The sequence below is a fragment of the Delphinus delphis genome, chromosome 9 (assembly GCF_949987515.2).
Source record: "Delphinus delphis chromosome 9, mDelDel1.2, whole genome shotgun sequence".
Classification (NCBI taxonomy): domain Eukaryota; kingdom Metazoa; phylum Chordata; class Mammalia; order Artiodactyla; family Delphinidae; genus Delphinus; species Delphinus delphis.
In genome coordinates this window covers 92,040,299-92,065,843 of record NC_082691.1, presented here as the reverse complement: position 1 = coordinate 92,065,843, position 25,545 = coordinate 92,040,299, and the positions used below count along the sequence as shown (strand labels likewise).

The window sequence follows — 25,545 nt, the reverse complement described above, 5'->3', positions numbered from 1 at the left end:
TGATACCAAGCAGGGCCCTGTGGGGTTCCTGGGCACAAGGCCTTTCTGTGTCCCCCATTTCTTTGATTACAGGAAATAGCCTTCATTCAGACTCCATGACCTTCCCTGAGTTCCAGTGAGCAGATTCAAGCAGTTGTTAATTAGGGAAGGGAGGGATGTGAGACAAAGGAGAAATGGTTGGAGAAATAGTCAAGAGAAACAATAGTGTAGCCTTGGGGCAAGGTCCTGGTTCCCCATCAACAGATACACACAACAATATCTTTGTGCTGTTTTGCAGAGACTGAAATGCCCTCTAGGTGGGAGAAGTTAATGATTAATGATGGTATGCTGCCGGCAAGCATGTAGACCCCAGACCAGTTGGAATCTGAAAGTTGATGATGCTGACTCTCACTTACCTCACCACCAACCAATCAGAAGAATGTCCACGAGCTGATCACTCCCTCTTTGAACCATTACTATAAAACTTCTCAGTACCCTCTCCATGGGGGGACACACAGTTTTGAGGGCAATAGCCCGCTGTGGCCCCCTTTGCCTGGCAAAGCAATAAAGCTATGTTCTACTTCACCCAACACTGTGTCTCTGAGATTTAATTTGGTGTCAGGGTACAGAGGCCAGATTCAGCTTCAGTCTGATGCACAATATCATTCATTTTAAAAATACAGGACCAAATGATGTTTTAGCAGTCAGATATTTTAAACCATTTCTTTTTTCTCCATGGACTCATTGTCATCCTAGGTAAGAATAGAAAGAATATACATAGAATTTATACTAATGTAATATATTTTATGCTTCAATGCTTTTATTGATCACCCTATAATACATATGTATATCTATATATGTATGCACAGCCATCCCTTGGTATCAGAAGGGGGTTGGTACCAGGACCCCACCACTCCCATAGCTACCAAAATCTGAGGATGCTCAAGTCCCTTATATAAAATGGTGTAGTATTTGCATATAACATACACACATCTTTCCATATATTTTAAATCATCTCTAGATTACTTATAATACCTAATACAATGTAAATGCTATGTAAATATTTGTTGGAGTGATATATTCAAGTTTTGCTTTTGGAAACTTTCTGGAACTTTTTTTTTCCTCAGTATTTTCAATCCGTGTTTCGTTGAATCCATAGATGCAGAACCTGCAGTACAAAGGGCTGACTGTATATACATATGTATAAATACTTTTAAAAAATTCTGGGGCTTCCCTGGTGGCACAGTGGTTGGGAGTCCTCCTGCCGATGCAGGGGATGTGGGTTCGTGCTCCGGTCCGGGAGGATCCCACGTGCCGTGGAGCGGCTGTGCCCGTGAGCCATGGCCACTGAGCCTGCGTGTCCGGAGCCTGTGCTCCGCAACGGGAGAGGCCACTACGGTGAGAGGCCCGCATACCGCAAAAAAAAAAAAAAAAAAAAATTCTGATGATTTGACTTTTCATATGAAAAAATTCTTCTTGATTGGGTTATCATTACAACTATAAATTCACAATTAATCAGAGCAACATAAATATTTTACATTTTGATGAATAATTATCAAATATAAAAAGTAAAAAATTAATGGGAAGGAATCTCTTAATAAGACGGATGGTGCTCCTTCCCCAATTACTTCATTTATCTGTGTCTAAATTGCTACTTATTGCTAGAATGAGACAGGACTCAGCATCAATCTTATTCCTATTTTTCATCTTTATAGAAATAAGCATTGAGAAAATGTGATTACGTGAATATGTAGATGAAAATGGAAGGAGTTTTGTTACAGCGATGCCAATCAATTCTTTGGATGCTTTCTGAGTTATTTTTGAAAAAGTCATATAGTTCTCTTTGTTGAATATTTTTCTGATGGGTAATCAGCTGGCAACTCAGTTAAGTCTTCCAGTTTTGTTAAGCAAATAACTGGAAATCATCTGACTTGCAAAAAGATTTATCTACTTATTAAAACATTCATTCACTTAGTTATTAGTAAGCATATCAAAGAAGTCTTACTAAAAGTTATCAGTGAATATTAACTAACCACGTGTTACTAACTGTGCCAGGCTTTGTAGAGCTAGAAGGAAGGGAAACTAGGGTTAAAATAAGCCTAGGGTTAAAATAATAGGAAAAAAAATGTGCATTTTAGGATCTTAATACATTTAGGCCAAATTAAATAATTTTTATTTGTCTAAAATGGTTTAGTTCTACAAAATGACATGACTGATAGACACTTCAAAATTATACTACTATCTATAATAAACACTCATATGTCTATCACAGATTTAATAATTGTCCATTTTTGCCATATTTGCCTAGTTTTTTGAAATATTTTATATTAAAAGGGAGACATCAAATCATTTCACAGCTGTTATTAGGGATCTCTAAAAAATGGATATTTTGCTACCTAACCACAATAAGATTGTCACACCTAAAAATTAATGATAATTTTTATATAATTTAAAACCTAGTCCATAGTTAAATTTCCTTGGTAATCTAAATAATGTCATTTATTATTTTGAAAACCAGGACAAATCAGGGTCCACATATTTCATTTGGTTATGTCTCTTAAATTTCTTCTAATCTAGAACAGACCCTCTCCACAACTATACCCTGCCATTTTTTTCCCTTCATGATATTTATTTGTTGAATAGATACAAACTATTGTCCTGTAGAGTACCCCATCTTTTCAATTCATTTGATTGCTTCCTCATGATGTCATTTAAATTGTTGTTACTCTGACCTCCATTTAGATCTGGAAGCTGTAAAGACTTGATTAGTTTCGGGTGAAATATATTTGGTGTGAATAGTTCATAAGAGATGCTGTGCCCTTCATACTGCATCATACCAAGAAGCCCATAATGTTTAGGCGGTCACACTATAAAGTGCCAATGTTAATCATGGATTAAGGTGATGAATACTCAGTCCCTCATTGTGAGTTGTTTTTCCATGAAACCAGCAAAAAATTGGTGGGGTGACACTTTGGAACTATGAGATTATCCTTTCATTCTATTGAACACCATTGATGATTCCTCTATGAGTTAATTGTTTCATTTTCTGGGCCTCTTTGTTTATTCTGAAAAATATAATCCTAATAAAAACAGAAGAAAAATGCTTACCATGTTTCCTTTAACTACTAATCTACTAATTTTCAGAATAAGGAAATGATGCAATAGCTATCTCCAATGGTGACAAATAAGGTTTTAATGTGTTTTTAGTTTAGTTTTGTTTTTAAATTTGCATTTTGGTCTTCTTCCTTTTGAGTATGTTGATCAATTCAGTAGATTTTCACACATTCAATACATTTAAGTCAAGTAGAATCAGGCAAAAATTGTCCCAGTTTTGACCAGAAGTAGCCCTATTAATCTGGTTTTTATAACCTTTTGACATCATCTGTCCTTGAAGACTTCTTTGCTTTTTAGATCAACAAGACATCTTTGGCATCCATTAGTAACATTCCCTAGAATCAGTCATTTCCCTAAGGAATACTGGTTCCCTTTAATGGGGACTTGTATACCAAAATTAGGGTCCTAGGGATGCTCAATGCTACAAGGGTGTTATTGCTTCTTTGCCTTGTCATTGGACCAAATCAGGAAAAATATCTTTAAAAATCATAAATGTAAAAGAATGCCAATTAAAATGAACAAATGAATATATCTCTTACCTCTTAAACTGAAAATCTTCATTCCAAATAAAATTAACATTTGCTTTATCTTGTACATAAAACTGTTTCAGAATAATAACACAACTACTGGCAATAAAACTACCAAGTAAAATTTAAAATTTCTTTGCAATCCTTTTTATCTTCCCACTCTGAATATACATTCAAAGCACTGAGTTTTAAGATATGTTAAAATAATTATTTTCTCATCAGAGTTATATCAGCAATTTGATTGTGAGTTAGAATAATTTATTTTAATTTGTTTTCGGTTTTATGAATTGCTTTTTTCTTCCTGGTTTAATTTGCTTTAGAGTTTTTTTTTCTTTCCAAACTGCACAGCTTGTGGGACTTCTGTTCCCCAACTAGGGATTGAACCTGGGCCCTTGGCAGTGAAAGCGCGGAGCCCTAACCACTGGACCACCAGGGAATTCCCTGATTTTGGATTTTTAAAGCATTCCAAAAGTCAAAAGAATACAAAAAAGACTCAGTCAAAGAAGTCTTGTTTCCATATGTATTAGCTCTTTTGCTGCATAATTAAGCACCCAAAACTTAAGACAGCAGCAATTTATTATTTCTTGCCATTTTGTGAGTTTCTTTAACAGTTTATTGTACTTGGTTTGGCTTTGGGTCACTCGTATGGTAGCATTAAACTAGCATCTGGGTTGGGCTGGAACACTTAAAAAGTCCTCTCTTACATATCTGGGGCCTTGGAAAAAAATGTAAGCTTGAGCACTTCAAATTTTTCTCCAGGTAGCCCCTTTCTCCCTAAGACAATGTCTCACCTCACAAGTTTTCTTGCATGGCTCTCTCTTCAGGACAGTCTGGACTTCTTTACAACATGGCAAATGAATTCCAGGAAAGCAGAATCTTGCCAAGTCTCTTATGGGCTGGACCTGGAACTGGTACAGTGTCACTTCTGTCACATTCCATTAATCAAAGCAGGTCAAAGGCCAGTCCAGATTTAAAGATAGGAGAAATAGACTCCACCTCTTGCTGGGAGGAGCAGCCTATGTTCACAGGGAAAAGAGGAATTGTCAGTGACCATATTTAGAGACCACTGACCACACCATTGCTATCTTCTCCACCTTCTCCCTCCACCACAGATAGACATTTTTAAGATCAGTTTCTGATTTATCCTTACTATGTTTATTTTCACAAATATTAGCAAATATATTTGCATATCCTGATTTCTTCTCCTTTTAAAATAAAATAGTCAAATGATACAGCACTATTGCGGACCTTCCTTTTTTCACTTAATTTTTTGCGATAGGCGGGCCTCTCACCGTTGTGGTCTCTCCCGCTGCGGAGCACAGGTTCCGAACGCACAGGCCCAGCGGCCACGGCTCACGGGCCCAGCCGCTCCACGGCATGTGGGATATTCCCGGACCGGGGCACGAACCCGCGTCCCCTGCAGCGGCAGGCTGACTCTCAACCACTGCGCCACCAGGGAAGCCCTATCCTAGAGCTTTTTATTCTCCATTGTATATAGTGATCTTCTTCGTGAAGGTAGTTTATAGAAGTTCAGAACAGAGCAGCCTAGATTGTACTTAGAGAACATTATATCCTATCCCCACACTTAAATATGCTTTTAAGAGAACACTTTAAACTACTTCATGGCACTTAACAGCGAAAAGAAAAGTACTGGACCATTAGTAAGCAGTGGAAAAGTGTGTTAATTATTGCTGCTGTGGGGGAGGAAAAAACATTTTCCTCTACCCTCTTAGAGACCCTAGCTGGGTCTAAAAATCAAACTGACAAAGACAGATTAATAAGAATAGCACACAAATTCTATGAAATTTTTACATTGTACATGGGAGACTTCCCCAGAGAATGAAGACCCAAAGGAGTGACCAGAGTAGGAGCTTTTATACCTTGTGGACAAAGAAGCAATACATTTGTGATGAATTGAGAAGATAAAGAGCTTTGAACTAGGGGTAGTCAAAGGTGAAGAAGTAACTAGGAAGACAACAGTTTAACAAGGTTTGCTTCTTGGCCTCAAATTCCCCGTCTCTCGTGATAAGAATGTCTTCCTTCCTCCTGGTCCAGGGAAGGTGCCTTTCACATGGGATATTTATGGCCTGTTTCAGGAAACAAGGGCTAGGACAGGGAGGTCAGTGTGACCTTCCTGCTTCTGCTATTTTCTCAGATCCCCTCAGCTTTACATGCTCAATATGCCATGGTGCCATATTTGTGGGTAGCATGCCTTGAACCCCATCACTGTAAAGTGCATTATTTACCGTAAAATAGGCAACCTATTCCCCTAAGTTCCCTTAAATCCAATAAGAACATGGCAGGAATGAATAAAGAACCAAAGAAATAGTTTATTAGAGAAAGCAAGGAGAAACTGTGTGCCAAAGTAAAAAATAAGTATGGCAGAATTTTGGCAAAAGATAAAGAGGTCTTAATAAATACTTAAGAAAATATAAATAAAAACATAACACACCTCCCATAAATGTTTCTTTTATGAAAGATATAATGTTGATTTATCAGAAGTAAACATGAACTTTTTTACTTCTATCTCCTTGAAATTGTCCGGGAAGAAGAAAATTTACCCTATAATTCTAGGTTCTTTTGGCTGGTCTAAGAATCAAACTGACATGGCATAGATTAATAGGAGAAAATTAAAAAAACTGTTTAATAACTCTCTACCTTGGAGAGGCCAGGAAAACTAAGTCGCCAAAATGGCTGAAGCCCTCCCCTTAAATAGCATCCTCAGCTGAAGACAAAAGAGGATGCTGAGGGTGGGGACGAGTCACTTTTGAGAGATGACCAGGAAAAGCACAGCAAACAAGGGTAAGGCTGTTGTGCAGATTTAAGTTTTGCTTCTCCACTGATAAGGATTTCTAGAGATTTGGTCATCTCCACTTCCTGGTACAGTGAGATCTCTTACAAATGTAAATGTTTCTTTTAAAAGAGTAACTCCTTGGCTTTAGAGTTTTTCTCACGGCTGGCCGTTTCCTAGAAAATAACAACTTAAAATAATTAATATGCCAAATTGACATACTTTGGGGTGGCAAATTCTGCTCCCCTACAAAATCATGCAAAATTGATAGCAGAAACACACATAAGGATACTCACCAGACTCTTGTTTTTTTCATGTTTTTTGGCTGCGCTGGGTCTTCGTTGCTGCGCGCGGGCTTTCTCTAGTTGCAGAGAGCGGGGGCTACTCTTCGTTGTGGTGCGCGGACTGTTCATTGCGGTGGCTTCTTTTGTTGCGGAGCATGGGCTCTAGGAGTGTGGGCTTCAGTAGTTGCAGTACGCAGACTCAGTAGTTGCGGAACGCGGGCTCTAGAGCGCAGGCTCAGTAGTTGTGGCGCACGGGCTTTGTTGCTCTGTGGCATGTGGGATCTTCCCGGACCGGAACTTGAACCCGTGTCCCCTGCATTGGCAGGTGGATCCTTAACCACTGCGCCACCAGGGAAGTCCCAAGCTCTTTCTTATTACTGAAAATAGTGAACATATAAAGATGTGACTTGTAGCATATTTTTATTTCCCTTTATGTTTTAAAATTCAGAAATGTTAAATATTGTAACTCTAAGATAAGAAAGATGGGTAGATAATGAACATGCGTCAGGCCATCGGTTGTTGCCTGGATTAAATAATGCACCACTGCCTTCACTATCTCTTATTGCGTTGTCTTTGTTCTCAAAATCCTCTCCCTGGGAAGTGACACATTCTTTGATAAAATCATAGTCGGAGGAAGGAAAAGACAAGGTCATTATACAAAGATCACAGCTATTCCTAGCATCTTTTTAAAAAAATATACCAGATTTCAGAGCATAGACGAGATAAAAATCTCTTCCTCTAGCCATCTAGCGCTGGGGCCCTATACATTGGGCTGACAAAGATAGATGAACAAGAGAAAAATGTACAGAAGTTTATAAACATGTGTATCCTGCATGCAACACATGGGAGTTCTCAGAGGTCAGTAACTCAAAGATTTTGTTAGAAGTTGAGTTTATATAACTTCTTAGCAAAGGAACAATACATTCTTAGAAAAGTGACAAGACAAAGAAAAAGGACCTTGGGTCTCTAAGGGAAGATTATGAAGGCAAATATGTGGGAGACTAAGGGTAGATAAAGGCTAGTTAGTAAAGTTTGTTATGTAGATTCCTCTGGTGCCATCTCCAGACTGATAAGGGTCTAAGTTGTCTCTAGTGATTAACTTTTGTCCTTCTTGGTAGAGAGGGAGGAGGGACAACTTTGTAAATTTCTGTCCTCCTTTTACACAAATAGGGGGAAGGTAGAGAGCTTTTCCTGCATTTGCTGCTTCTTAAATGCCTTTAGCTAAAATAATTCCTACGTCAAAGAAGCATATTTCAGGGTGTGTAAACAAAGAACAAAGAGCGTTTTTGCTCATCACCCAATTCTTCGAGGATTAACCTGTTACAGTCTCTGACCAACAGTACACTTTGCGCTCCAGACAGAGGAAATAAAGATGATAATGTTGCAGGAAGGGAGACTCCTTCCAGGGCCCGAGAGTGGGCTCTTGTCTAACACTTAGAAATGAATTGTCCAAGGAGACACGTGCTGACAGAGCAGGAGACTTTATTGGGAGGGGGCCCTGGGTGGAGAGCAGCAGGGTAAAGGAACCCAGGAGAACTGCTCTGCCATGTGGCTCACAGTCTCAGGTTTTATGGTAATGGGTTTAGTTTTCTGGTTGTCTCTGGCCAATCATTCTGACTCAGGGTCTTTCCTGGTGGTGCATGCATTGCTGGGCCAAGATGGAGTCCAATGAGAAGGATTCTGGGAGGTTGGTAGGACATATGGACCGGCATTTCCTCTCTCCTTTTGACCTTTCCCGAATTCTTCCAGTTGGTGGTAGCTTGTTAGTTCTGCATTCCTTACTAGGACTTCCTGTTGTAAGATAACTTGTGTAAGTGGTTACTATGGTGCCTGGCCAGGGCGGGCAGTTTCGGTCAGTGGTTCCCCTAACGATACCAGGATGCTCTGCTTTGGACAAGCAGTTCCTTTAGATAGTTAGATGTATATCTCAGGAAGAGTTTTTAATGAACCCAGATTCTTGCATCTTCCCATACATAGAAAAGCACTAAAATCATTAACTTGAGATATCTATGTTTTGTAACCAGCAGTATCTTTACCAAGATGTATACTTGACTACAGGTATTCCCTAGCCAGGAATCACATATAAACTCTCTTCTGCCCTACCTCTTAAAAACAGCTTCCCAGGCTATAGTTCTCAGTAAGATCCTGGATAAGACTTAAACTCACTGTTCTTATGCTGTGCATTTTTCTTTCAGTTGACAGGTGGCATTCTGGTTTCCTTCAAGAGCATCTCCGAGTGGACCAAAATACCCTGTGTGGCTGAACCACCCCGACTCCATTTTGTCAGCTCCATCTCAGGCCCACAGTCCTACCCCCTCCCCTTTCTGCATGACTGAGCTCTAGCCTACTCACAAGGGATGGACCCAAGCTTGCCAAGCTCCCTATCAACATTTACCCTTGCCTTCATCTGATATGAAAACTAGAATGCCTTTTGCTGATGCTGATGTAATGACCTGCAAGGCATAATGGTCATGAGATCCCCTGTGGGGAGGAAGAAAGCCCTGTTCCTGTAGGTGTGCACGTGCTTCTCCCCTGGTAGTCAGATTCTATCTCTAGCTTTGGCCCCTTTAAATCCCCTTGTACCCCTTTTGGTGGCTTTCAGTGGTGTGGAGTGCAGTTGAGAATGCTTCTGGGTCATCCTCCTCCTGATACTGACTGTGTGTAAGTTACCCAAGATAAGCTCCATAAGTGCACTTCATGGAGTTGCCTGCTTTGTTTTTCAGTCTCAGAGTTCCTTCCCAGTCCAGAGGGTATTACTCAATATGCCTGCTGTCCAAAATACCCCATTTCTAACACCATTCCTCTCCCTTTCCTGATATAAGACCAGAAAAGACATGATGCCCTATTATGTGTTCATCGTGCTTTTATTTAAGGAGGCTTTACCAATAACAATATTACAAATTGTGCCTTTGTTAGATGTCTCATAGGTTTTTACACTGCAGGGTAAGATTCAGGTATGCCTTTCCTTTGTAAAGTTGGAGAAGGAAGATGGTGAAAAGGAAAGTAGAATCACCTTGCCTGTGGGTGCTTTCTCAGCGTATATCAGTTTAGGAAGTAGTACCTATGGAAACTGAGGATTTAGAAGAGCTTAGGAGACACAGCGTATCTTCAACAGCATACACCTCCTCTAAAGACTGTCGCTCTGGGGTGAGGTAGCTTCAGATGTTCAGTGAGAATACCAAAATCTGCCTGCTTTAAGTTGACGTTTCTTCTAAAGGGAATGCATATGAACCACCATTCCTAAGGCAGATGGTTTCACATGAGCCCTTCTCCCTTATAATTCTGGAAAGTGGTTCTATGAGCGACCACCTCCTTTCAGGTATATTTTTGTACAATGTTCACTGATAGAAAAAAATATCCACAGCTTCACTTAAGGCCAATAGCCCATCAATTTGCTAAATGTGTTTCCTATTTACAACGTTTCTTTCATAAAATCCAGTTGTTTCATTCACTTTAACACACATATATTTTTCATAATAAAATTAATTATAGCAATGTTTCAGAGAAGTTTAACTCTCTCCACTTAAAAATACATGATTAATACCTTGTCTCTCTAATTGCTTATGTCATTTTTAAGATGAGAAATTATTCATTTCCCTCCAAATTACTGGCCTCATTAAATTGTTGAAATATCTCAAAATATTATGTTAATCCTCCTTGATAAGTTATGAAATTTGGTCTCTAAATTATACATTTAGGATGAAACCAAGAAAGCAGTCTGTAATAGTGGGTAAGAGCAAGTGCTCTAAGAGACAGATATATGTCATTCAAATACGACTTCCACCACTACCTAACTATGTGAATTCAGGAGTGACGTAAGCTCTCTGAATCTCAATTTCAACAGCCATAAAGTGTAGCTAACCATACATATATCATATTTTGAGGATTGAAAGAGTATTTAGCATATAAAGTACCTAGCATAGTACCTGATATATTGGAAGTGTTTATTAGACATCTGGCAGATGATAGCAATATATCTATGCATATTCTTGCTACACTCTATCTCATTGATTAAATGATTGACAAGTTGGTCTCATAACATTTTTAGATCTCTTTATACTCTTTCACTTTAGAAACAGGAACCTTCTGTTGAATGAAATTGTACAGCATAAGTGAAACTGAATCTGCTAATATCTGAATGCTCTTGCCAGAATAAAAGTGTATTGTAACAGGTTTTCAATAGATGATATTCACCTTCTTAATCACGTCAACTCGATTGTGTTCTATTTTAATGATAACAGAGCCAGTTCTAGAACCCAATTCTCCTTATTCCTGTACTATGTTCATTGCTCTAAACCTTAATATCTTTCAGAATGGAACATCAAAGCAAAATATGTGGAAATTACCACAAGGGAAATGGATTAAAAAACAAAGACCAGATAGAGTTAATTGATATTTACAGGATATTTCATCCAAAAAAAGCAGATTACACTTCCTTCTCAAGTGCACATGGAACATTCTCCAGGATAGATCACATCTTGGGTCATAAATCAAGCCTCAGTAAGTTTAAGAAAATTGAAGCCATATCAAGCATCTTTTCTGACCACAACGCTATGACATTAGAAATCAATTACAGGGAAAAAAACGGAAAAACTAGCACATGGAGGCTAAACTATACGTTACTAAATAACCAAGAGATCACTGAAGAAATCAAAGAGGAAATCAGAAAATACCTAGAGACAAATGACAACCAAAACACGACATTGCAAAACCTATGGGATGCAGCAAAAGCAGTTCTAAGAGGGAAGTTTATAGCAATACAAGCCTACTTCAAGAAACAAGAAAAAACTCCAATAAACAATCTAACTGTACACTTAAAGGAACTAGAGAAAGAAGAACAAACAAAACCCAAAGCTCATGGAAGGAAAGAAATCATAAAGATCAGAGCAGAAATAAATGAAATCAAAACAAAGAAAACAATAGCCAAGATCAATAAAACTAAAAGCTGGTTCTTTGAGAAGATAAACAAAATTGATAAACCATTAGCCAGACTCATCAAGAAAAAGAGGGAGAGGACTCAAATCAATAAAATCAGAAATGAAAAAGGAGAAGTAACAACAGACACTGCAGAAATACAAAGCATCCTAAAAGACTACTACAAGCAACTCTATGCCAATAAAATGGACAACCTGGAAGAAATGGACAAATTCGTAGAAAGGTATAACCTTCTAAGACTGAACCAGGAAGAAATAGAAAATAGGAACAGGCCAATCACAAGTAATGAAATTGAAACTGTGATTAAAAATCTTCCAACAAACAAAAGTCCAGGACCAGATGGCTTCACAGATGAATTCTATCAAACATTTAGAGAAGAGCTAACACCCATCCTTCTCAAACTCTTCCAAAAAATTGCAGAGGAAGGAACACTCCCAAACTCATTCTATGAGGCCACCATCACGCTGATACCCAAACCAAACAAAGATACTACAGAAAAAGAAAATCACAGACCAATATCACTGATGAATATAGATGCAAAAATCCTCAACAAAATACTAGCAAACAGAATCCAACAACACATTAAAAGAATCATACACCATGATCAAGTGGGATTTATCCCAGGGATGCAAGGATCCTTGAATATATGCAAATCAATCAATGTGATACACCATATTAACAAATTGAAGAAGAAAAACCATATGATCATCTCACTAGATGCAGAAAAAGCTTTTGAGAAAATTCAACACCCATTTATGATAAAAACTCTCCAGAAAGTGGGCATAGAGGGAACCTACCACAACATAATAAAGGCCATATATGACAAACCCACAGCAAATATCATTCTCAATGGTGAAAAACTGAAAGCATTTCCTCTAAGATCAGGTACAAGACAATGATGTCCACTCTCGCCACTATTATTCAACATAGTTTTGGAAGTCCTAGCCACAGCAATCAGAGAAGAAAAAGAAATAAAAAGACTACAAATTGGAAAAGAAGAAGTAAAACTGTCACTGTTTGCAGATGACGTGATACTATACATAGAGAATCCTAAAGATGCCACCAGAAAACTACTGGAGCTAATCAATGAATTTGGTAAAGTTTCAGGATACAAGATTAATGCACAGAAATCTCTTGCATTCCTATACTCCAATGATGAAAAATCTGAAAGAGAAATTAAGGAAACACTCCCATTTACCATTGCAACAAAAAGAATAAAACGCCTAGGAATAAAGCTACCTAGGGAGACAAAAGACATGTATGCAGAAAACTATAAGACACTGATGAAAGAAATTAAAGATGATACCAACAGATGGAGAGATATATCATGTTCTTGGATTGGAAGAATCAATATTGTGAAAATGAATATACTACCCAAAGTAATCTACAGAGTCAATGCAATCTTTATCAAATTACCAATGGCATTTTTTACAGAACTAGAACAAAAAATCTTAAAATTTGTATGGAGACACAGAAGACCCCAAATAGCCAAAGCAGTCTTGAGGGAAAAAAACGGAGTTGGAGGAATCAGACTCCTGGACATCAGACTACACTACTAAGCTACAGTAAACAAGACAATATGGTACTGGCACAAAAACAGAAATATAGATCAATGGAACAGGATAGAAAGCCCAGAGATAAACCCACGCACCTACTGTCAACTAATCTATGACAAAGGAGGCAAGGATATACAATAGAGAAAAGACAGTCTCTTCAATAAGTGGTGCTGAAAAAACTGGACAGCTACATGTAAAAGAAAGAAATTAGAACACTCTCTAACACCATACACAAAAATGAACTCAAAATGGATTAAAGACCTAAATGTAAGACTGGATACTATAAAACTCTTAGAGGAAAACATAGGAAGAACACCCTTTGACATAAATCACAGCAAGATCCTTTTTGATCCATCTCCTAGAGTAATGGAAATAAAAACAAAAATAAACAAAGGGGACCTAATGAAACTTCAAAGCTTTTGCAAAGCAAAGGAAACTATAAACAAGATGAAAAGACAACCCTCAGAATGGGAGAAAATATTTGCAAACAAATCAACAGATAAAGGATTAATCTCCAAAATATATAAACAGCTCATGCAGCTCAATATTAAAAAAACAAACAACCCAATCCAAAATGGGCAGAAGACCTAAATAGACATTTCTCCAAAGAAGACATACAGATGGCCAAGAAGCACATGAAAAGCTGCTCAACATCACTAATTACTAGAGAAATGCAAATCAAAACTACAATGAGGTATCACCTCACACCAGTTAGAATGGGCATCATCAGAAAATTTACAAACAACAAATGCTGTAGAGGGTGTGGAGAAAAGGGAACCCTCTTGCACTGTTTGTGGGAATGTAAACTGATACAGCCACTATGGTGAACAGCACGAAGGTTCCTTAAAAAACTAAAAATAGAATTGCCATATGACCCAGTAATCCCACTACTGGGCATATGCCCAGAGAAAACCATAATTCAAAAAGACACATGCCCCAAGTTCATTGCAGCACTATTTACAATAGCCAGGTCATGGAAGCAACCTAAATGCCCACGGACAGACGAATGGATAAAGAAGATGTGGTACATATATACAATGGAATATTACTCAGCCATAAAAAGGAACGAAATTGGGTCATTTGTAGATACGTGGATGGATCTAGAGACTGTCATACAGAGTGAAGTAAGTCAGAAAGAGAAAAACAAATATCGTAAATTAACGCATATATGTGGAACCTAGAAAAATGGTACAGATGAACTGGTGTGTAGGGCAGAACTAGAGACACAGATGTAGAGAACAAATGTATGGACACCAAGAGGGGAAAGCGGTGCGGGGTGGGGTTGGTGGTGTGATGAATTGGGAGATTGGGATTGACATGTATACACTAATATGTATAAAATAACTAATAAAAACCTGCTGTATAAAAAAATAAAAATCAAAAATTCAAAAAATAAAAAAGTTGCAAAGACTCAAAGAGAAAAGGAGGATAACTCTTTCTTGTTGCCTGTGGTTACAATCTACTCTGCTTCATCTTCTGTTCTGTTGCCACAGGTATTTTTATGGAACACAGGTCTGACCACTTTACTGTTTAAAAGTCTTTGATGATCCTTATTTTTCTGCAGGAGAAAGTTAACTCCCTGGGAAGATTCCCAGGACTTTCTTTCACATCCCAGCCTTTTTTTTCAGACCAATCTCCACCCAAGATCCGAAGTACTGCTTTTAAGAATTCTGGATTTCATGGAAGAATAAGTTTTCACAATTTAGGAAGTGGCACCAGGCATGTTTAACATGTGCAACCCTCCTGCTCTTCGGGTAACAATCCCCCTTTTGTTCATCCTCATGTTTTCTCAAACTTTAGGCTCATTTAATGTATGACTCTTTAAGATATGCAGGAGAAAGACCTAGTTCAGAATCTGACCTGAGTGTGAAAAGTTTCTCCACAAATTTAGATCTAGTATTGCCCCACTTACTGAATCCAGAGATGCTTAATTTTCTTGGAGTTAATCTTTTATTATCTCTATAGCCAATAAGAGGGAAATGATGAAGATGAGTGATGCAGATATGTCAGTTTGCTGGTTTGGTGTTTGTAAGTAAAACAGAATTTGAAGTTTATGAGTCGGGACTTCCCCAGTGGTCCAGTGGTAAAGACTCTGCCTTCCAATGCAGGGGACGTGGATTTGATCCCTGGTCAGGGAACTAAGATCCCACGTGCCATGGGGCAACTAAGCCCACACGCCACAACTACTGAGCCCACGCACCTCAACTGGAGAGCTCATGTGCCACAAACTATAGAGCCCACGCGCCGCAACTAGAGAAGAGAAAAACCAGCACACCACAATGAGAGAGAAGCCTGCACACTGCAGTGAAAGATCCCTCGTGCCGCAAGGAAGACCCCATGTGCTGCAACTAAGACCCGACACAGCCAATAAATAAATAAATAAAATAAAGTTTATGAGTTTAAGGCACGTTCTCTCTCTTTTTTTTTTAACATCTTTATTGGAGTATAATTGCTTTACAATGGTGTGTTAGTTTCTGCTTTATAACAAAGTGGATCAGTAATACATATACATATGTTCCCATATCTCTTCCCTCTTGCGTCTCCCTCTCTCCCATCCTCCCTATCCCAGCCCTTTAGGTGGTCACAAAGCACCGAGCTGATCTCCCTATGCTACGCGGCTTAAGGCACATTCTCTTGAGTGTCTTTGTTCTCTCATTGAGCCTGTGCATTTGCTCATGTAATTCTATTTTCCTGGAAAGCTTTCTTCTCTTCTCTCTTATAAAAACCCTGACAACCTTTCAAGTCCTAGTCAAATTTAATCACTTCCATGAACACTCCTTGATAATGACCATCTCCTACTTATCTGCAATTAATCATAACCTCTTCTGTTTCCTTACAGTACTCTGATGATACCTCTATTGTAACTGAGCAGGACCCTATTTGGCCTTTCCAGGACAGATCCCTCCCCCATATCCTCTGCTTTAGCTCCTCTCTGAAGAACCTAGATAATAGTATCTGATGCACATTTCCTGAGCTGTTTTACAGATGTGAAAACCCCCACCAAATGGAAGAAGTTAACTACTTGTTGACCACAAGAACATAGCTCCCAGACCTACTGGAGCCTGAGGATTGATAATGTTAACCCCTGTGACACTGACCTGTTACCTCACCATCAACCAATCAGAGAATTGTGCACAAACTGATCACACACTCTGCAACTCCCCTCCTTCACCTGGCTGTTAAAGATGCCTCCCTGAAACCCACTGGGGAGTTTGGGCTTTTTGAGCATGAGCTGCCCTGGACTCCTAGTCTGGTGCCTTAAATAAACATTCCGCTTTCCTTCACCACAACCCGGTGTCACTAGATTGGCTTTACTGTGCACGGGCAAGCGGGCCCAAGTTCGGTTTGGTAATACTATTATAACACATACCACGTGGTTTTAGCTGTTCAGTTCGCTTCTCATCCACTGACTAAATAGGACCTTCCTGAGGGTAAGGACGATGTCTTTTCCATCTCTGTTTCTCTGAGGATTGCTTTGCAGTGCAGCCCAGGAGGTAACAATGGAGGTTATGAAGAGATTATTTATAGAGGCTGTGGAAGAAAAGTGCACATGCAGCTCATGTTACACTGCCTGTTACTTAACAAGGATATCTTGGGGAAAGTATTTGCAGAAAGCTAAATTGTACATGTACCAAGGCTATTCATTAGCGGAATTGCTGAAGCATGAAAGCCAGGTTTATCCAGACATGAGCTATAATCCATGCTACAAAATTAGCTATGGAACAATCTTCAGGTTATCTGCAACAGCTGGGGCAGCCTGGCCTACGGTCATCGGTCATTGCTAAGATCTCATTAATCCCCAGAACCGAGCTCAGGGTCCAGGAAGATGACTGTGCGAGGTGGAAAGAAGCAGTGAAGAGTTTGCAGAGGTGGTGGCCCCTGTCCCCCTGCCAACCTATGCATCTGGAAGATTGTGTGTGTGGTCACTCTCTTGTCCAGGGAGCTGGGATGGTTTGCTGTACTTGGCAGAGTAATTGTGGTTAATTCTCAGGCATTGGTTACCACTGGACATACCTGTTTATAAGTCTGCTCTGTCACTACAACATTAATCTTTTAAAATCTTCCCATGAAGTTGTGCACCACAAAAGAATTCTTTTAATATTTGAAGAAAAAGAGGAAACTAATAACTGTTATATATTAGTCAGGGTTCTCCAGAGGAACAGAATCAATATAATGTGAATATATAGAGAAAGAAAGAATTGGCTCTTGTGATTATGGAGGCTGACAAGTCCAAGTCTGCCGTGTGGGCTGGCAGCCTGATCACCCAGGAGAACTCATGGTGCAGTTCCAGTCTGAAGGCAATCTACTGAAGAATTTCCTGTTTCTTGGGGAGGCCAGTCTTTTCATTCTATTAGGCCTTCAACTGATTGTATGAGGCCCATCTACATTATGGAGGGCAAGCTGCTTACTCAAAGTTTACTGATTTAAAGGTTAATCTCATCCCAAGCACTCTTCAAGTTGACACATGAAATTGACCAACACATGTTGAATACCTACTATGTGTCAGACTCTTCTAGACGCTATGTCATCTCACAGAATTTTCACAGAAACCCCATGAGATGTGTATCTTATTTCATCAGTGAGAAAACCGAGGCTTACATGGCTTAATTCCCTTATTTAAGGATATAACTGGTAGGAACTAAAAGTGTATTCTAGCCTTCATTCATCTGCTTTAAAGCCTGTACTCTTTCCACTAAAATAATAAATACAATATACTGAGAGAGATCTTGTTTGTCCTGATACTTTTTTTCTCCAGGAAAAATATCCCAGTTTCAAGTACTTTTTGAGGGGACTACCTCTCCTTTTTTTTCCCCCTCTCTATAAACCAGGTTTTTGGAGGCAGGAAATTTGCAAACATCCACCCTCATCATCATGTATTATAGATATGTATTTCTGCATTTAGTATCAGGGTTATTGTGTTATCGAGCTGATAATTATCCTGAAGTGGCTTATAAGATAGAATGCATTGGGGGCAACATTTTCCTCCCCTGCCTGGGTAGGATTTCCTGTGCAATTATCCAGGGAAGTCAGGTCCTTGGGCTGGAGGTGGTACGGGGTCCCACAACCACAGCAACTAAGTATAATCTAGGTATATGTGACTGACTTCATTTTTAAATTCCATTTGGTTATACTTTGCCCTTTAGTTTTGCATAAAATGTTCCGTCTCTTTTTAATAGTGTTGTGGGCTATTAAGGGCAAGGCCATGTGTTCCAAATGGATCAGAGTGTTAGAGCCACGGCTGCATGAGGTTGGCAGCTCTAACTAAGGAGAGGTTGCCAAGCAGAGGGTTAATCTTGGAGACAGAGTAGAAGTTCAGGTCCTAACTGCAGCAAACCACATTGAGGATCCACTTTCACTGCCATATTTGGAAGATATTCATTTTCTTTCAGTAAGATGGCAGCTTTCTTATCCTTCTTCTACTATTAGGCACATGTTTCATCATATCATGGGAAATAAAAACCCTACCTTTCTGTTTTCATATCATATTATTGATCTCAGAAAAGGCCAATAATAGTTTGTCTCCCCTCTTGAAATTTCCCAGAAGGACCTCTTAGGAATCACAGCACAGACGGCAAGCGTTTATACAACAGGTTTGTCCTTTAACTTGACCATTTCCAGGTTAATAATAACAAATAGAAACTAAGTTTGCCCTTTAACTTCAACTAATTTCCTCTCCCTTCTACAACTCTAATTGATTACCAAGCATGGGCTTATTTTTATTTTTTTAATTTTTTGGCCACGCTGCACGGCATGTGGGATCTTAGTTCCCTGACCAGGGATTGAACCCACGCCCCCCTGTACTGGAAGCACAGAGTCTTAACCACTGGACTGCCAGGGAAGTCTCCTAGTTACTTTTAATTCATGTCATTATAATTTGTGAAATCGTTAGGTTTGTGAAAACAAAATCAGGCATAGACATAAGAAATTCGCATCATTCATTCCAATGTCTTATATTTCTAAAAATGTTGTCTTACCAGATGGAAAGGACATGAAAATCATTCAGAGCAGAAAAAAATATTAGACTAGGTTAGATGAATCTAAATAAGTTTAACTTGGCAAGCTTGGTGGAAACTATAGACAAATCTGACCTGGTAATTAGGTAACGTAAGTAAGTGAGGCTGGGGCCAGGGCTATAAGATTACCCATCCAAATGACATACATTTAAGAGTCCCTACTGACTTAGAGGCTATAGAAAAAGACTCAAAATGGCAGTCTAGAATGTGGGAAAACTTGTCCCAAGGATTTGCAACTCTGAATCTCATGTTCCAATTAAATGTCTGATTGATATACAATCTCAGCCAGCCATTAAGATAACACCAAATCTATCGCCTTGGTGTGTACCAACTTACCCCATGAAGATTTAAAATTAAATACAGAGAGGATGAAGTAAATTGAACCAATACAATGAATATTTTTGTTTTAGGTTTGGAAATTATATATGCGTATGCAGTGTTTTAATAACTTATTTGGCATTTTAGAGAGTAATTTGGCATATCAGCTTTGGGATTACAGCTTAAAATGTGTGATTGAGTAATTTCTTAGTATATTTGATATGATTTAAGAGTCATTCCAAATACATAAAAATTTACAATATTAGATTTATAAATTATAGGGGTGTTTGGAAAGCTTGTTTTTATCAGACAATTGAAATATTTTTTTAAAAAGTGGAATATGTTGAATGTATAAAGGCAGTTAAAATGATTACAATATTGGGCTTACCTGGTGGTGCAGTGGTTAAGAATCTGCCTGCCAATGCAGGGGACACGGGTTCAAGCCCTGGTCCGGAAAGATCCCACATGCCACAGAGCAACTAAGCCCGTGTGCCACAACTACTAAGCCCGTGTGCCACAACTACTGAAGCCTGCATGCCTAGAGCCCGTGCTCTGCAACAAGAGAAGCCACCGCAATGAGAAGTATCTGCAATGTGCACCGCAACGAAGAGTATCCCCTGCTCACCGCAACCAAGAAAAGCCCCGTGTGCAGCAATGAAGACCCAATACAGCCAAAAAAGATTACAATATTAAGTGCTTAAAAAATCCTTAATTGTTTAAATTTGTGGATTTATAAATAGCATAATAAGATTTACAAATTTAAGTCTAAGAAACAATTCATTTTTTGAATTTGTAACTTTAATAAAATAAATACTGAATTTGAAAACAGAAGTGACCCCTGAAATAATCTTTTCACAAAAGCTAAACTTCAAGGGCACCAAAAAACTCACATTGACTTTACTGGAGATATTAGTCTCAACTTTTCATAGACCACATTGTCATGAAACATGTTGTCAGAAAGATGAAGCTTAAGATTTTCTTTTTCCTCACTCCTTTATTTTGAAACCTGACCTTCAGTTTCCTTCAAAAATCTCTATTTCTGGACTTTCAGTATAAACATGGTTATGTAAGTCACATACTTGCCCTTTTGCTCCTGAAAATAATAACAAATGCAACAGGAGAATAAAGCAAACCCTGTAAATTCCATTTTCAGTGAAACTATGAGACATACATAATCAGCATACTCCAAAAATGTGTGTAAAGCCTTCAAAATCAGCTGAGTTTGGCAAAAGCCTCAGGAGAGAAAGTGAAATAAAGAAGCAGAATAAATTTCAAAATAGTCCAGTGGTGGCAGAATATTCCAGCAACAACACATCCTAATGGTGAGAGGCCCACTCTAAAGTACAAACACTGCATCCTTCGTTTTCAGCAATGAGTGAAGGAACTGGGATCAACAGGACTAACGGTAGAAGCCTTCCTGGAACCAGGCTGATCTGAGTGCAGAAGAGGTAAGAGTGCAAAAAGAGTCACATAGCCATCATATTTGTGGGGAGTAGTGCGTCTCTGAGGTTGCAGTGGAAGAGTGAACTGGGGTTGTCAATATTCAACTCAAGGAGTTATTGGCTTGGCATCTTCAAGATAACATGGAAAGAAAGCATGGAAAGCAAAGATTTAAAATCCAATTATGTTGTCTTTCAAACATAAAAGCAGAAGATTGTTTAACAAGCAATAATTCAGGAAATGTTACGCCTCTCAAACTTTTTTTTCTTTTTCTTTTTTTGGCTATGTCATGTGGCATGCAGGATCTTACTTAGTTCCCTGACTAGGGATTGAACCCAGGCCACAGCAGTGAAAGTGCCCAGTCCTAACCACTGGACTTCCAGGAAATTCCCTCTCAAACTTTCTTAAGGAAACTTCCAGAGGATGAATTCGAACCATCCAAATATGATAAAGGAAACTATTACAAATGGACTGGTAAGGAACATTGAATATATTCAACTCTAGAACAGAAACCGAAAGAAATATGAGGACTAGAGTTACAGATAAGAATGTAAATAATATAAATTCTGAAAACAATATAACTACCAAAAATTAGGAGGGGAAGAGGGGGTAGAAATTCTGAGGTAGTATAAACTTAGTGATTAGCTTATCTATGTTCACTAGGAGTCAATGCATACAATTTAAAGATGACAAATCAAGTAATAAAATTATAAGCATTAAAATAGCAGATATGCTAGGAAAGGTAAAATTGACTAATATCAGTAGAAATGGGGGACTTCCCTGGTGGCGCAGTGGTTAAGACTCCACACTCCCAATGTAGGGGGCCAGGGTTCAATATCTGGTCAGGGAACTAGATCCCACATGCATGCCTCAACTAAGAATTTGAATGCCACAACTAAGGAGCCCACGAGCCACAAATAAGGAGCCCTCCTGCTGCAACTGAGGAGGCTGTGAGCTGCAACTAAGGAGCCCAACTGCCACAACTAAAGACCCAGCACAACCAAATAAATAAATTAATTAATTTTTAAAAAGTAGTAGAGGGGCTTCACTGGTGGCACAGTGGTTGAGAATCTGCCTGCTAATGTAGGGGACACAGGTTCGAGCCCTGGTCTGGGAGGATCCCACATGCCGCGGAGCAACTAGGCCCGTGAGCCACAACTACTGAGGCTGCACGTCTGGAGCCTGTGCTCCGCAACAAGAGAGGCCGCGACAGTGTGAGGCCCACGCACCGCAATGAAGAGTGGCTCCTGCTCGCCACAACTAGAGAAAGCCCTCGCACAGAAACGAAGACCCAACACAGCCAAAAATTAATTAATTAATTAATAAACTCCTACCCCCAACATCTTCTTTAAAAAAAAAAAAAAGTAGTAGAAATGGAATGGGAGAGAAAAAGGAAAACACAACAGTAAATTTATTACTCCACATTTTAGGTATATGAATCAAGCAAGAAAAAAGAACTATGATGTATATTTAAAATTGAAGAAATGAGATAAGACTTTGAAATTGAAATGAAATAACCTAAGTAGGCGGTCAACTTCATTAGCTATGAGACATGCAAATTTAAATCATCGTGCAATGCTACTACATACACATAAAAATGGTTAAAATGAAAAAGGGAGGCAATACCAAGTATTGGTGAGGATGTGGAGCAATCGGAACTCTCATCACTGCTGACGGGACTGTAAATTGATACAGTCACTTTGGTAAAACTGGCAGAATATACTAAACTGCACAGAAGCATACCTGTGATTTCAGCAGCTTCACTCCGAGATATACATACTCAAGAGGAATGCATAGTATGTTCACCAAATGAAAAGTACAATATTGTTTATAGTAGCATTATTCAAGCCCAAATCTGGAAACTACTCAAATATTCATGACCCAGAGAATGGATAGTTTATACAGTCACACAATGCTATACTATACGGCAACCAGACTGAACAAACTTCAAATAGACACAATGATAAACCTTACAGCTATATTGTTGGGCCAAGAAGCCAGACATAAAAAAAGTACACAATGTATTTTTCTATTTATATAAAATAACAAATAGGTAAAGCTAATTTATGGCCTTAGAAGGATAACCTTAGCAGAGTTGTAACTGCAATAGGACAAGTGCGGGTTTTCTGGGATGTTGATCATGTTTATGATTCTTGATTTGGGTGATGATTACATGGATGTGTTTTCACTTTGTGAAAATTCATCATGCTTAGGATTTTGTACTTTTCTGTATATATGTTAAACTTTATTAACAAGTGTAACAACAACAACAAAATAAAAGGAATTTAGGGCTTCCCTGGTGGTGCAGCGGTTGAGATTCCGCCTGCCGATGCAGGGGACAGGGGTTTGTGCCCCGGTCCGGGAGGATCCCGCATGCCGCGGAACAGCTGGGCCCGTGAGCCATGGCCGCTGAGCTTGCGCGTCCGGAGCCTGTGCTCCGCAACGGGAGAGGCCACAACAGTGAGAGGCCCGCGTACCGCAAAAAAAAAAAAAAAAAAAAAAAAAAAAAGGAATTTAATGCAGGAAATTGATTACACATGTGATGGAAGAGGAGAAAACCAAGGCTGGTGAGGCAACTCAGAGACTAGCAAGAGCATGAAGCAACCATGCCTCCACAGCTGAAGGAACAAAGGCAATATTATTGGAGTCCAGTTATGAGTTCCTTTGAACTGTCCTTTTGACTAGTCCTCCACTTTGGTCTTCTGTGTCTTTGGTCTGCTAAGCCCAGTTTTAGTAAGAATCCTGTTAAATTGGTCTAGTGAGAATCCCGCACCCTTCATAACTGATCAGATTCCTCATTCCTCATCCTGATATCTAAGTCCTTGTTCTGCTCTTAGCAAAAATTCTATTAGGCCAGTTGAGCAAGAATTCCGCCTACCCTTGATGTCTAATCAAGTTCCTCTTAGGACTTTTCCATTCACTGACCTTTTCACTCTGCTTTTTGGCTATAAATCCCCAGTCTTTGCTGTATCCAGAGGTGAGCTCAGTTCTATATCAAGGTCCCTCTCCCTACTGCAGTAATTTGAATAAATCTGTCTTACCGTTTTTAACGATCATCTGGTGAATGTTTTTCTAATTTTTCTATGGACTAGGGTCAGGCTACAGAAGCTGAAACCATAGTAGCCAGTCTTGGAGACCCAGAGGAAATGAAGCCACAGCCAGAGCTGCTGCAGTAGATAGAGAGAGATGTGGGAGAGGGAAAAAAGTATTGTTCTTCCAACCATGTTAGGTTCTCTAGCTGTGGCCCTGTAAATTAGACTGGCCAAAGACAGATCAATAAAGAAAAAAAACAAGTTTATGAGAATGTGCATGGTGCTTATGTTAGGGGAACCCCTGACTGAAACTGCCATCCCTGGGCAGGCAAGATAAGAACCACTTGCATGAGTTATCTTACAACAGGAGGTCTTGGTAAAGAACATGGAACTAACAAGCTACCAACAACTGGAAGAATTCGGGAAAGACCAAGGAGAGTGGAGACACCAGTCCATATGTCCCACTGAAACAGGAGGGAAAGGAGCAGGGCACAACTTTTAGAAGAATGACATAGCCATAGGACATGACAAAAACTGGTTAGAACAACCTAGGTCTAAGATGGCAGAAGATCTGACTTCCAGTGAGTCTCATTATACACTTATTGTAATATATTAGCAGTGCTAAGTGACACACCCACCAGCACCATGACAGTTCTGAGGCCAACAATCAAAGATCAAAAATTGGACAGTAGCCCAATTCCTGGAAATCCCCGCCCCTTCCCCAAAATAATTGGAATAATCCTCCTGCTCATTAGCCTATGAAATTACCCAGCCCATAAAAACTAACCACCATATTTTGGGGGCTCTCGCCTTCTGAGATGGCCCACACTTTATCTGTGGAGTGTCTTTCTCTCTAAATAAATCCACTTCTTACCTATCACTTTGTCTCTCACTGAATCCTTTCTGCGATGAGACATCAAGAACCTGAGCTTCATTAAGTCCTGAGACCAGGTGTGTGATCTCAATTAAAAGACTGTGGGTTCGAGTCCTAATTTGGGTTTTGCACGGTTTCACATGAACTTGCATTCAGTAACAACAGGTCTAAGAAGGGCACATTAACTTGATTTTAGCTTTCTTATCTATTCTCTCTTTTAGTCTATCATAGTTTGTCTCTTTTCCTGTTATATCTGCTACCAGTTCTACACATAGACCCCACTTCTCTGCCTGAAAAATCAAATTCTTTCTTCTAAAAATATTTAAGGCCTGGAGATATCTGAAGGTTTGTCCCAAATGCTAAGATAAGCAAAGAAAAATTTCACTATTAAGAAAGAAATAAGCCTCTTTTGGAGGTCTATGACACAAAGTTGGAAGATGACAAAAAGAAATTTGAATTCAAATCCCGTTTTACTTCTGTTTGCTACAAAGAATGTGGATTTAAAATGGTAGGAGAAAAGGGAAATTGAAGATGGATAAAGAGATTATAAGAGAGAATATTGTTGATCTAAAATGAGTTTTAAAACCTCACCCAAACTATATTCTAAGCACTTAAAAAACTTGCAAATGAAATTGGTGAGAAGATCTAAGATGGGAAAATGTTTAAGTGTTCACAGTAAGC

At 39.1% G+C, this 25,545-nt stretch overlaps 1 long non-coding RNA gene across 1 annotated transcript in view; it reads right to left on the bottom strand.

The window, feature by feature from the left end:
* Positions 1-25,545, bottom strand: part of LOC132430780 (uncharacterized) — a 70,924-nt gene that overhangs the window by 33,858 nt on the left and 11,521 nt on the right. Inside the window, exons 3-4 of the long non-coding RNA XR_009520563.1 lie at positions 6,708-7,072; positions 4,412-4,636 (exon numbers count right to left, since the gene is read on the bottom strand). This is a non-coding gene — a long non-coding RNA (uncharacterized lncRNA). The remainder of the gene's footprint in view (positions 1-4,411; positions 4,637-6,707; positions 7,073-25,545) is intronic.